The sequence below is a fragment of the Schistocerca serialis genome, chromosome 10 (assembly GCF_023864345.2).
Source record: "Schistocerca serialis cubense isolate TAMUIC-IGC-003099 chromosome 10, iqSchSeri2.2, whole genome shotgun sequence".
Lineage (NCBI taxonomy): Eukaryota > Metazoa > Arthropoda > Insecta > Orthoptera > Acrididae > Schistocerca > Schistocerca serialis.
Window position 1 is genome coordinate 231,502,403 of NC_064647.1, and position 12,274 is coordinate 231,514,676.

Consider the following 12,274-nt stretch of genomic DNA (forward strand, 5'->3'; position numbering starts at 1 on the left):
AAATTTAGCAGTAGATCTCTCTCTTTCTCTACACCTTTTCCTTCATTAGCACAACTACTACTTCAATTTTTTCTCATTTATTCAATCCCCCACCTAGCCTCTCATAAAACTTTGTTTTAGAATAAACTCCACCGTGACAATAACAGCCCCCCCCCCCAACCCCAAGTTCCTTCTCCAACAACTGCACACACAAACCCAAGTGAAGAACAAATATATGTTGAGGGTGATATGTAAGTTTGGAGGATGCATGAAGTCCACAACAGATGAAACAAGACGACACATTTCCTATGTATCAGTACTCTTTACTAAAGAATGACACAACAGAAATATACACAGTCCTCTTTCTGGTGACAATTTTCAAGAACAATCTTCAGACACAGCTGAAAAAAACATTACTCCCTTTTTATTAATATATGGAGCAGAAAAATTGCCCCCTCTGGGTATAAACAACCGTTATGTATGTACAATAAATTTTAAAATACATGATCGCTCTTATGGTATGCCAATTCATCACCAGTTACATAACATTGCTAAAACATATTATTCATGAGAACTTTGAGCACTGTGATCCATTCTCTCGTCGTTTTTTAAAAGTTATCATTTGAAAATAGAAATGAACAATGAAATTTAATAACAATACACAATATTTATAGTCATATGTATATATATTTATATAGTCATATCTTATTTGGAAGTCTATGTGTGGAATATCATTAATAATATATTAATAAAAATAACTGTACAATTGTTTATCTAAAACACACTTCACTGATAAAACAAAAGTTGTTACAAGTTAGCTTCTCTTTAATAATACTTACACGTAATAATTAATATTTATATAAAAAATCATGCCTGATGTTGGTCAGTTAGGAAATGTTTTTTGAGTGTGATGTTTATGACAAAGAAATATGAACAATGCAAAATGATGGGATTTTTTACAGCATTTAAATGCAATATGACTTCAGTATGGAAAGACTACGTCTCTCCCAATTTTATTTAAATGGAAGTAAATTGTAGCTACAGGTATGGCAGAAACAATGTGCTTGCATACCAGAACTGTTCCTTCAGTAACTCATATGACTAAATTTTCACTCACCTGATTACACTTAAGTTTCATAACGACATTTACCATCAAAACACAGGCACACTAATTCTCATTTGTAAAGTTCTCTAACAGAAATGGAAAGACAACAGACAATTTGGCACTTCCTACCGGCATCTCATACAACTGCCTTTTGATTTCCTACCTTTAACTCTGAAAGTAGTTCTTTCCTACTCTTGTATACGAGGGAAATTCGCAGCATACCCTCATTCACATAACTGCACACTACATTTTATTATTAGGTCCTGCAACTGTTGCAGTGACAAAATTTACAATTTTATTTCGTTTATTTACTGAACTTCGTAAATGCCAGGTAGTTCAGGTCGACTTGTTTTTTTCCGTGTTGGCCTCGACTCGTAACGTGTCACAACAAGAGCACAGTAAAAATTTTACCTGAGGTACTGGTTGACATCGAGTGAAATGCCATCACCTTATAAAAGTTCTTTCCTCTCTTTGTATGAAAGATCGTTAACATGCTTTAAATGTGCCTGCTTCAGCATACTTTAAAATTAATGACAAAGCTTTGAAACACTGATTTCTGCAGCTTTTCTTGTATAAAAATCATCCTGCCATATCTTAGAAAACATTTTGATATGCGAGAAAACAAAACAATTAGGTGTTCTTATGTGCTCCTAATACCCAATGAAAAGGTGATGTTCATGAAATTAAAGGCATTCCTTCAGTGCTGTTTGGATGTAGAGTGATTGCCAGTTAACAAGTAAAGTCAATGCAGTTAACTTATAGAGCTATATAAAGAAAGAATAGAAAGGAACTACAGCCAATAATAGTAATTCTTACAGTGATTACATTTCTTTCATTCACAATATTGCGTACAATATACATTTAGAAATAAAACTTGTAAAATATGAAATTTAACATCAAAAGCATTTATAAACATTTAGAATGTAAACCAGCTACTATGTGAAATCTCTCAATTCCTCAACAGTTGAAATTTGTATCTGAAGAAAAATTTTTCCCCCGACAAAACCAGGGTTGCGAAAACTGTACACTTCATGGACTTGGTTACACTTCACACTAAATGCAAAAAGCTAAAACTATTGATCTCTCTGATACAGTGAGAAATACTATGTAATTTTTTTCCTTCAAGTCACACAGTCAAACTTTACATGCCAATATGTTTCCTTAGTTCTGGAAATTTATAGCACCAATAAATAGTTGAGCTTCTACGATCTGTAAATGTCTTGTTACAGACTGCTACAGGCACATACAGTTTGGAATGGTTGTCTTTGGGAGAATGTACCTCATAACTTCCCAGAGTTGAGTGCTTTCTCTTCAGGGGGGTGTGGGGGAAACTAAAAGTAGGTATCAACATACGTTGTCTAGTGTATTCGTGTACATTTGTATCATTTATCACAAATGAGAAAATAAAATTCTTTAAAGTAACTAACATTTCTGTTAAAATCTCAACACTCAATCTATGACTTACAGGTACTTAAAAAATGATATATTCATAGCACTGCTCCAAATAAATTCTTTCCTTTTCTCCTCATAACTGTAAAAAAAAAAAAAAAAAAAAAAAAAAAAAAATTGGAGTTGTCTGTGAAACAACTCCCGTTTTCAGATACTGAAAAACACTGTGGACTTGGAGCAACGTAATGGCTTTTTATTGCTCTTGGAGTGGAGGTGATGTAACTTTTCTGAAATGAAAGAGTTGACAGAAATTATGTACAGTGGACTGACAGGGTATTTAACGTGTGCACTTGATAATATACTTTTTCTCCTTAGAGCTCCAGTTGCAGCAATGCTATCTGTCAGTCGTGTTAATGTCACACTGCAGTGAAACTTACAGCTAATGAGGGGGAAGGGGTATAATTAATATAAGAAATACAGATTTTTTTTAAAAAAAAAGACTGTACACCATTTAAACAATATACATATGTAATACTAATAGCAATGTATGTCCATTCCTTAATGAAAACAGTGTGCTCTTCAGCATAATCTTTATGGACTCCCAGCCTACAACTTCGTCACATTTTCTGTACAAAGTATCAGTGTGATGGGTTTCACCACTATGCACGAGAGCCTTACATCCATAAACAACAACAAAGATTTGTGCCTTTGGAAGGTGAAGGCACTATACGATTTTTATAGTAAAAGTACATCACGCACCTTGCCCATTCTACCTGACACGAGTTTCTAACTTGCAAGAACATTTACTGTGTCCATTTTCTGACCAGAGATTTTAGTCCATTGCATAGCACCTTTAGCCTAACATAATATTTCACCTGTAAAGGATGAGTTGGAACTTTCCTGTCTCATGACAATGCAGCCTTCTGAACAGTATTGCTGATGTATGTTGTCAGGCTTTGTTGCCAATGTTGTGGGTCACACAGGAGTGCCTGCAATAAAAACAGTGTTTTAATTAAGTATATTTTCAAAACTGTGTTCAAAGTACTTATGGTCATCATATATTGACTTTTTGAAAGGTATTGTGCCTGGTAAAATATTACATTACAATGTAAATACAGGGTTATTACAAATGATTGAAGCGATTTCACAGCTCTACAATAACTTTATTATTTGAGATATTTTCACAATGCTTTGCACACACATACAAAAACTCAAAAAGTTTTTTTAGGCATTCACAAATGTTCGATATGTGCCCCTTTAGTGATTCGGCAGACATCAAGCCGATAATCAAGTTCCTCCCACACTCGGCGCAGCATGTCCCCATCAATGAGTTCGAAAGCTTCGTTGATGCGAGCTCGCAGTTCTGGCAAGTTTCTTGATAGAGGAGGTTTAAAAACTGAATCTTTCACATAACCCCACAGAAAGAAATCGCATGGGGTTAAGTTGGGAGAGCGTGGAGGCCATGACATGAATTGCTGATCATGATCTCCACCACAACCGATCCATCGGTTTTCCAATCTCCTGTTTAAGAAATGCCGAACATCATGATGGAAGTGCGGTGGAGCACCATCTTGTTGAAAGATAAAGTCGGCGCTGTCGATCTCCAGTTGTGGCATGAGCCAATTTTCTAGCATGTCCAGATACACGTGTCCTGTAACGTTTTTCTCGCAGAAGAAAAAGGGGCCGTAAACTTTAAACCGTGAGATTGCACAAAACACGTTAACTTTTGGTGAATTGCGAATTTGCTGCACGAATGCGTGAAGATTCTCTACCGCCCAGATTCGCACATTGTGTCTGTTCACTTCACCACTAAGAAAAAATGTTGCTTCATCACTGAAAACAAGTTTCGCACTGAAGGCATCCTCTTCCATGAGCTGTTGCAACCGCGCCGAAAATTCAAAGCGTTTGACTTTGTCATCGGGTGTCAGGGCTTGTAGCAATTGTAAACGGTAAGGCTTCTGCTTTAGCCTTTTCCGTAAGATTTTCCAAACCGTCGGCTGTGGTACGTTTAGCTCCCTGCTTGCTTTATTCGTCGACTTCCGCGGGCTACGCGTGAAACTTGCCCGCACGCGTTCAACCGTTTCTTCGCTCACTGCAGGCCGACCCGTTGATTTCCCCTTACAGAGGCATCCAGAAGCTTTAAACTGCGCATACCATCGCCGAATGGAGTTAGCAGTTGGTGGATCTTTGTTGAACATCGTCCTGAAGTGTCGTTGCACTGTTATGACTGACTGATGTGAGTGCATTTCAAGCACGACATACGCTTTCTCGGCTCCTGTCGCCATTTTGTCTCACTGCGCTCTGGAGCGCTGTGGCAGCAGAAACCTGAAGTGCGGCTTCAGCCGAACAAAACTTTATGAGTTTTTCTACGTATCTGTAGTGTGTCGTGACCATATGTCAATGAATGGAGCTACAGTGAATTTATGAAATCGCTTCAATCATTTGTAATAGCCCTGTATATTAGAAAAGTAGAGTAACGGATTTGAATTCATTTCATGCAGGAAAGAGCACAGTATACATTATCTCATCACATAGTAAAATACTTTGTACACCAGACAACAGCAGAAATCACTGCGTCGTTTAATCATCAGGAAGCATTTTAAAAATTATTACTCTTCAACTTTCATAGTCTATTTAAAATTTAGATGCCTGAGGATAACTTAATAATTGAAATGGACTGTATTTGAACTCTTAGATCACTTAATCCTAAAATTTATGATTGCATTTGGTACAAATTTGCAGTTCCTGCCAATCTGTTACTGTCATTTTGCACGTGACTTTCCATTGAAGGCCTTGTGTTGTTGTTGTGGTCTTCAGTCCTGAGACTGGTTTGATGCAGCTCTCCATGCTACTCTATCCTGTGCAAGCTTTTTCATCTCCCAGTACCTACTGCAACCTACATCCTTCTGAATCTGCTTAGTGTATTCATCTCTTGGTCTCCCTCTACGATTTTTACCCTCCACGCTGCCCTCCAATACTAAATTGGTGATCCCTTGATGCCTCAGAACATGTCCTACCAACCGATCCCTTCTTCTGGTCAAGTTGTGCCACAAACTTCTCTTCTCCCCAATCCTATTCAATACTTCCTCATTAGTTATGTGATCTACCCATCTAATCTTCAGCATTCTTCTGTAGCACCACATTTCGAAAGCTTCTATTCTCTTCTTGTCCAAACTATTTATCGTCCATGTTTCACTTCCATACATGGCTACACTCCATACAAATACTTTCAGAAATGACTTCCTGACACTTAAATCAATACTGGATGTTAACAAATTTCTCTTCTTCAGAAACGCTTTCCTTGCCATTGCCAGCCTACATTTTATATCCTCTCTACTTCGACCATCATCAGTTATTTTGCTCCCCAAATAGCAAAACTCCTTTACTACTTTAAGTGCCTCATTTCCTAATCTAATTCCCTCAGCATCACCCGACTTAATTAGACTACATTCCATTATCCTTGTTTTGCTTTTGTTGATCTTCATCTTATATCCTCCTTTCAAGACACTGTCCATTCCATTCAACTGCTCTTCCAAGTCCTTTGCTGTTTCTGACAGAATTACAATGTCATCGGCGAACCTCAAAGTTTTTATTTCTTCTCCATGAATTTTAATACCTACTCCAAATTTTTCTTTTGTTTCCTTTACTGCTTGCTCAATATACAGATTGAACAACATCGGGGAGAGGCTACAACCCTGTCTTACTCCCTTCCCAACCACTGCTTCCCTTTCATGTCCCTCGACTCTTATAACTGCCATCTGGTTTCTGTACAAATTGTAAATAGCCTTTCGCTCCCTGTATTTTACCCCTGCCACCTTTAGAATTTGAAAGAGAGTATTCCAGTCAACATTGTCAAAAGCTTTCTCTAAGTCTACAAATGCTAGAAACGTAGGTTTGCCTTTCCTTAATCTTTCTTCTAAGATAAGTCGTAAGGTCAGTATTGCCTCACGTGATCCAGTGTTTCTACGGAATCCAAACTGATCTTCCCCGAGGTTGGCTTCTACTAGTTTTTCCATTCGTCTGTAAAGAATTCGTGTTAGTATTTTGCAGCTGTGACTTATTAAGCTGATAGTTCGGTAATTTTCACATCTGTTCACTACTTCATCCCTCAAAGCTACCCATTCTTCTTCTACTGTATTTATTTCCCCCATTCCTGTCAATTGCTCCCTTATGCTCTCCCTGAATCTCTGTACAACCTCTGGTTCTTTTAGTTTATCAAGGTCCCATCTCCTTAAATTCCCACCTTTTTCCAGTTTCTTCAGTTTTAATCTACAGGTCATAACCAATAGATTGTGGTCAGAGTCCACATCTGCCCCTGGAAATGTCTTACAATTTAAAACCTGGTTCCTAAATCTCTGTCTTACCATTATATAATCTATCTGATACCTTTTAGTATCTCCAGGGTTCTTCCAGGTATACAACCTTCTTTCATGATTCTTAAACCAAGTGTTAGTTATGATTATGTTGTGCTCTGTGCAAAATTCGACCAGGCGGCTTCCTCTTTCATTTCTGTCCCCCAATCCATATTCACCTACTATGTTTCCTTCTCTCCCTTTTCCTATAATTCTAATTAACTAGTGCATAAATTATGACTCTCTTTCAATAAAACGTAGTAGTAAAATTTACGACGGCTTAGTAACACTGTAACAGCCCCTCCCTCCCTCTAATGTTCTAGGATTAAAGGAAAACACCTGACAAACTACTTTAACTGAGTTGCTACACAGATATTACATCTAAAATTATTATAAATTTGACTTTAATATTTTTTTAAATATTAATAATAATTTTCTACAAATGTATTTGAAAGTTCATAGTAATGCTAAAGTAGGCACAGTAGATAACTGTGACTGGTTACCAATAATTTAACATATGGTTATGAAGTAATACTTGTAACAACAAAAATGAAAATATCACTACAGCCCGTAACAGGTATAAACCAAAAACGATTGCAATTAACAAATAATATGTTCAGCGTCAACAGATTACAGGAAATGCAAGAGAACTCTTGAAATGGCAACCCAGTGCGTGTGAAAGTTCTTCCAAACACTTCACTTTTTTCATACATCTGATATCAGTTGGGACCACTCCGATCAATTCTAAAACAATTGCTTCAGATGGAATCTCCTTTACAAATCAGAACCTAAAATTCTACATAAAATAGTTCGTTCTAATGTAACATAATGGACGCTTTCCGCAACTATGTAAAATTAACTGAAATTGTTCCCTGTCCATATCTATCTTTTCACTTGTGTTTAATAATGGTATGCCAAAGATAGATTGATACAAAAGATATCACGACATACAGGAAGCAATGACAGATAGGCACAATAAAAAAGACTGCTAAAATATTAAAGCTGCTTCTGCAATGAAAACACACACACACAAGGTGCTGGAGCCTAACTACCAGCAATAATAGCAATGTATACTTAATTAATCCCAACTTTCAATTTAAAGTACATATGGCAGCGATATATTGACTTTTCAAAAGGCACTGTGCCTAGCAAAATATTGCTTTACAATGTAAGTCATAGCAGTTGCCATAAATGTGGAGTAACTGAGACTGACACAGGCTCCAGTGCTCTGAGGCAGTGACCGTGCGTGCGTGCGTGCGTGTGTGTGTGTGTGTGTGTGTGTGTGTGTGTGTGTGTGTGTGTGTTCTACTGCACAAGAAAAACTTTGTCTGAAAGCTGTAATATTTCAGCAGTCTCCATTATGCTGTCTGTAACTCAATACCCCCTCTATGTGGTGAGTAACAATCTTTCCTTTTCAAATTATTGTTATTCCATTTGGACTTCCCACTGCTTGGTTTTTCTTATATTTATTTTACCTGTTCTTTCATATGGTTCAAGGGTTTGTATTCAGTTTCTCTTTTAGAATTTATCCCTAGCCTGACTAACATATATTGGAAGACAAATCATTTGTATGCACTGAATTATCTGCATAATTAGCTTTCAGCCAAGATTAAAATAACATGATAGTAATCTGATTCATGAGGCATGTTGTACTCGTGACAGGGCCCGTTTGTAATGGGTATGATGATATAAGCCACTAGAATAATGGTGGCAGCCTCAGTGGAAGGGAGGGGGGGGGGGGGGGCAGTTGCAGTGAAAGTCTTGGCACAAATGTAGCTAGCATACAATTTGACAGCTACAAATGTGCAGGTTTTCAAGATGGCGCTGTACTGATTTTTGCCTAGGTTGAAGGTGACAACATTGAGGCAGACAAAGATTTCAGTGTTTATACTCGTGTTATTGTTTTAGTACTGAACAATAATAAACAAACATTTTTGAAGTTTTTGTTTGTTTATAAAGCTGATATCATCATGAGCTGCGGACCTACAACAGCGGTATGTGCCTGCACACACCAAAAAGACCTCCAGTGTTTCACAGTTTAATTACAAACAAGGAAAGACAGCAAGAAATACTTTTATTTGTGAGCAACAGACACCATGCCATTTTATGTTAGCCGCTTTTAAAAATATGGCCAGTAAATGGTATCCTCCACTGATCACACATTGACAGAGCCTTGCGTGGAAGTTGTCTGTAACTCTTTGCGACATTTGTGGTAGATTGGCAGCCACTTCTTGATGTTTGTACACTCGGGCCTTTAAGTGCCCCCAAAGAAAAAAAAATCACTTGACGATAAATCAGGTGACCACAGGGGGGGCAGGCAATGTATCATTGCGAAAAGAGATGTCGAGGAAATGACTCAAAATTTGTAGAGGATGTCAAGAAGTGTGAGCTGCGGCTCCATCTCAGAACCAGACTTCTTACTCTTCCCAGTCCCCGACAAACTGGTTCAAATTCAATTTATTCCACTGTAAATTTGTCTCAATATATGAGAGTTGCTTTCCTGAAACTTTACCCAAAAAAGCCATTACAAAGTCGAATCAGCCATGGATTACTAAGGGAATTAAGATTTGTTGTAAGAAGAAGCGGGAAATACATGTACAGGCCAGAATAAGTCAGAATTCAACAGTACTTGCTTACTACAAAAGATACTGTAATATTTTAAGGAAAGTCATTAAGAAGTCAAGAAGCTTACGTGTTGTGACAGAAATTAATAATGTGGATAATAAGATTAAAACTATATGGAATAGTGTCAAACGGGTGACGGGGCAGCCTGACAGCGCACAGCAAACAATAGCAATAAAGCAAAATGATGATGAAGTGAGAGATAATTCACTAGTTGCAAGTATTTTTAACAATCACTTTCTGAGTGTAGCAGCAAAAATAGGATTAAAGGATTCTGTTGAAAAAAAAAAAAAAGTCATTCCCCAGGACTTTAGGCATTTAGAAATAGCACCAACATCCCCTACTGAAATTAAGGGAATTATAAATATACTGAAAAACAATAGCTCATGTGGTGTTGGTGGAATCTCTAACAGAATTTTGAAGTGTTGTTCTAATTTAATAAGTGGAGTCTCTAGTGATATATGTAATGCTTCATTGGCACAGGGAATTTTTCCAAACGGATTGAAATACTTAATTCCCAAACCTCTTCATAAGAAAGGGGACAAGAGTGACTTAAATAATTATAGACCAATCTCATTGCTGACTTCATTTTCTAAAATATTCGAACAAGTTGTGTATTCAAGAGTAGTCTCACATTTAAGTGAAAATAATTTACTCAGCATCGAATGGTATAAACCCTAAATAACAAATTATCGCCAGTTGGTATTTTTTGTGATCTTTCCAAGGCATTAGACTGAATGGACCACGTTACACTCTTAGAAAAACTCAGGTTTTATGGTATAGAAGGCTACACATACAGCTGGTTTGAATCACACTTAACAAACAGAAAGCAAAAAGTTGTGCTGAATAACTCCAATAATGTTGGTAGGGTGGTAAATTCTAGTGAATAGGGAGTTACCACAAAGGGACTCCCACAGGGTTCAATTTTGGGCCCTGTGCTGTTTCTTATTCATGCGAATGACCTCTCACTTAACGTTCAGCAAGCAGCACTAGTACTTTTTGCAGATGACGCAAGTGTTAAAATAAATCCCATTCCAGAAAAAGTAGCTGAAGATATTGTTAAGGATGTCTTTCAAAGAATTATTAAGTGGTTCTCAGAAAATGCACTCTCCCTTAATTTGGAAAAGCTCACTATTCCAGTTCTGTACACCGAATAGAGTCATACCGACAATTGATGTAGCATATGAACAGGGCTCAGTTAACAGGGTAGATTTCTCATAATTTTTGGGTGTTGACATTGATGACAACTTGAACTGGAAGAAGCATATGACTGAGCTTCTCAAACAAGTTCAGCTTCTTTTGCTCTTTGCATAATCACTAGTCTTGGTAATAAACAGATCAGCCTCCTAATGTACTTTGCATATTTCTACTCAATAATGTCTTACGGAATAGTTTTATGGGCTAACTCACCACTTAGACATCAAGTATTGATTGCACAAAAGAGAGCAGTGAGAATAATTAGTGGTGTTCACCCAAGGACGTCATGTAGGCACCTATTCAAGGAGTTAGGTATTTTAAGTGCACCATCAGAGTACATATATTCGCGAATGAAATTAGTTATGAATAATCAATCTCAATTTGCAAACAACAGCGATGTTCATACGTACAACACTAGAGGGAAAAATTACCTTTACTATCTGTTATTGAAGCTGTCAGTTGCTCAAAAAGGAGTACATTATTCAGCAACAAAAATCTTTGATCATTTGCCCAACAACATAATGCGTCTGGCAGGTAGCAGATCAAGTTATTCCACATCATATCGATAAAATAATCATGAAAATCATCTACAAAACATGACATTACTAAACTAAACTGAACAACTTAGGTCGGAGGAATGTCTCCATCATCTGACAGTAGCCATTCGAGTTACTGATTACAATTTTGCCGTCTCCTTCAAAAAAATACAGATCCCACACTGAAGTCAGCAGTTGCACAGCAAACTGTCACATGACAGCTGTGAGGTAGTCATTGCTGAACTTCCCAAGGTTTCCTGCTGCCTGGCAACATAAATTTTGTTGATTTACAGTACGTGACAAGCGGAAGAGGGCTTCGTCAGAAAAAATCAAAACAGCATCAGGGAGCATATTTTAAAGAATTTCCTCACACACAGCTACGCTTGTTTGAAAACCTCTCTCACTTAATTCCTGGGTAACTGTCATTTTGTATGGGAACATGTGAATTTCATTGTGCAGGATTCTTCTTACACTCCTTTAAGACAATCCTAGCTTGGTTCAGGACCTGATGATGCTCTACACTTTGATATCCAAACTCAAATATTTTTCAATTTTGAACAGAATTGTATTGACAAAGTTCAAACCAAATGCAAAATGCTCAGTGAGTATTAATTACAGAACCACAATTACAAATATACTCCTCCACAAGAAACACCCAATACTCACCTAGCCGAGCCATTGTGCTGACTAAAAATGGCACGTCACCACCATCAGTCGATACCCTACACATACGGCAGCTTCTCTAAAACGTGGGAGGTCTTTTTGCCGGATCCTCCATAACCGTGGCTGTTGTGGATTTCAGGTTCTACATTATTAGTGGCTTCTTGTATTCGTGCTGTTTCTAGTGTAACCTACAGGCAGCAGTTTACCTGACGACCAAAACTTGAAAAGTTTTTGCTTCGTTCTCAGCAGCTTTATTAAAAATGAAATGAGTCTCTTTGTTATAGCAGCTTAGCTACTCAGCCAATATTGTGCTGTGGAATACAAGGTGGTCCTTGAGAGTAGCTCCTCTTAGTCACCTCCAAGTGTGTGAATCGACACTTGTCTAATATATATATATATATATATATATATATATATATATTTTAAGGAGC

The 12,274-nt window shown here is 37.4% G+C and overlaps 1 protein-coding gene across 2 annotated transcripts in view; it reads right to left on the reverse strand.

The window, feature by feature from the left end:
* Positions 1–299: 299 nt before the first annotated feature.
* The window catches only part of LOC126424930 (protein PALS1), a 795,237-nt gene continuing 783,262 nt past the window's right edge, over positions 300–12,274 (reverse strand). Inside the window, exon 14 of one of the 2 annotated variants that reach the window (XM_050087777.1) lies at positions 300–3,462. The gene's annotated coding sequence lies outside the window, so the exon portion shown is untranslated. The remainder of the gene's footprint in view (positions 3,463–12,274) is intronic. The other variant, XM_050087776.1, reaches the window with a different exon arrangement.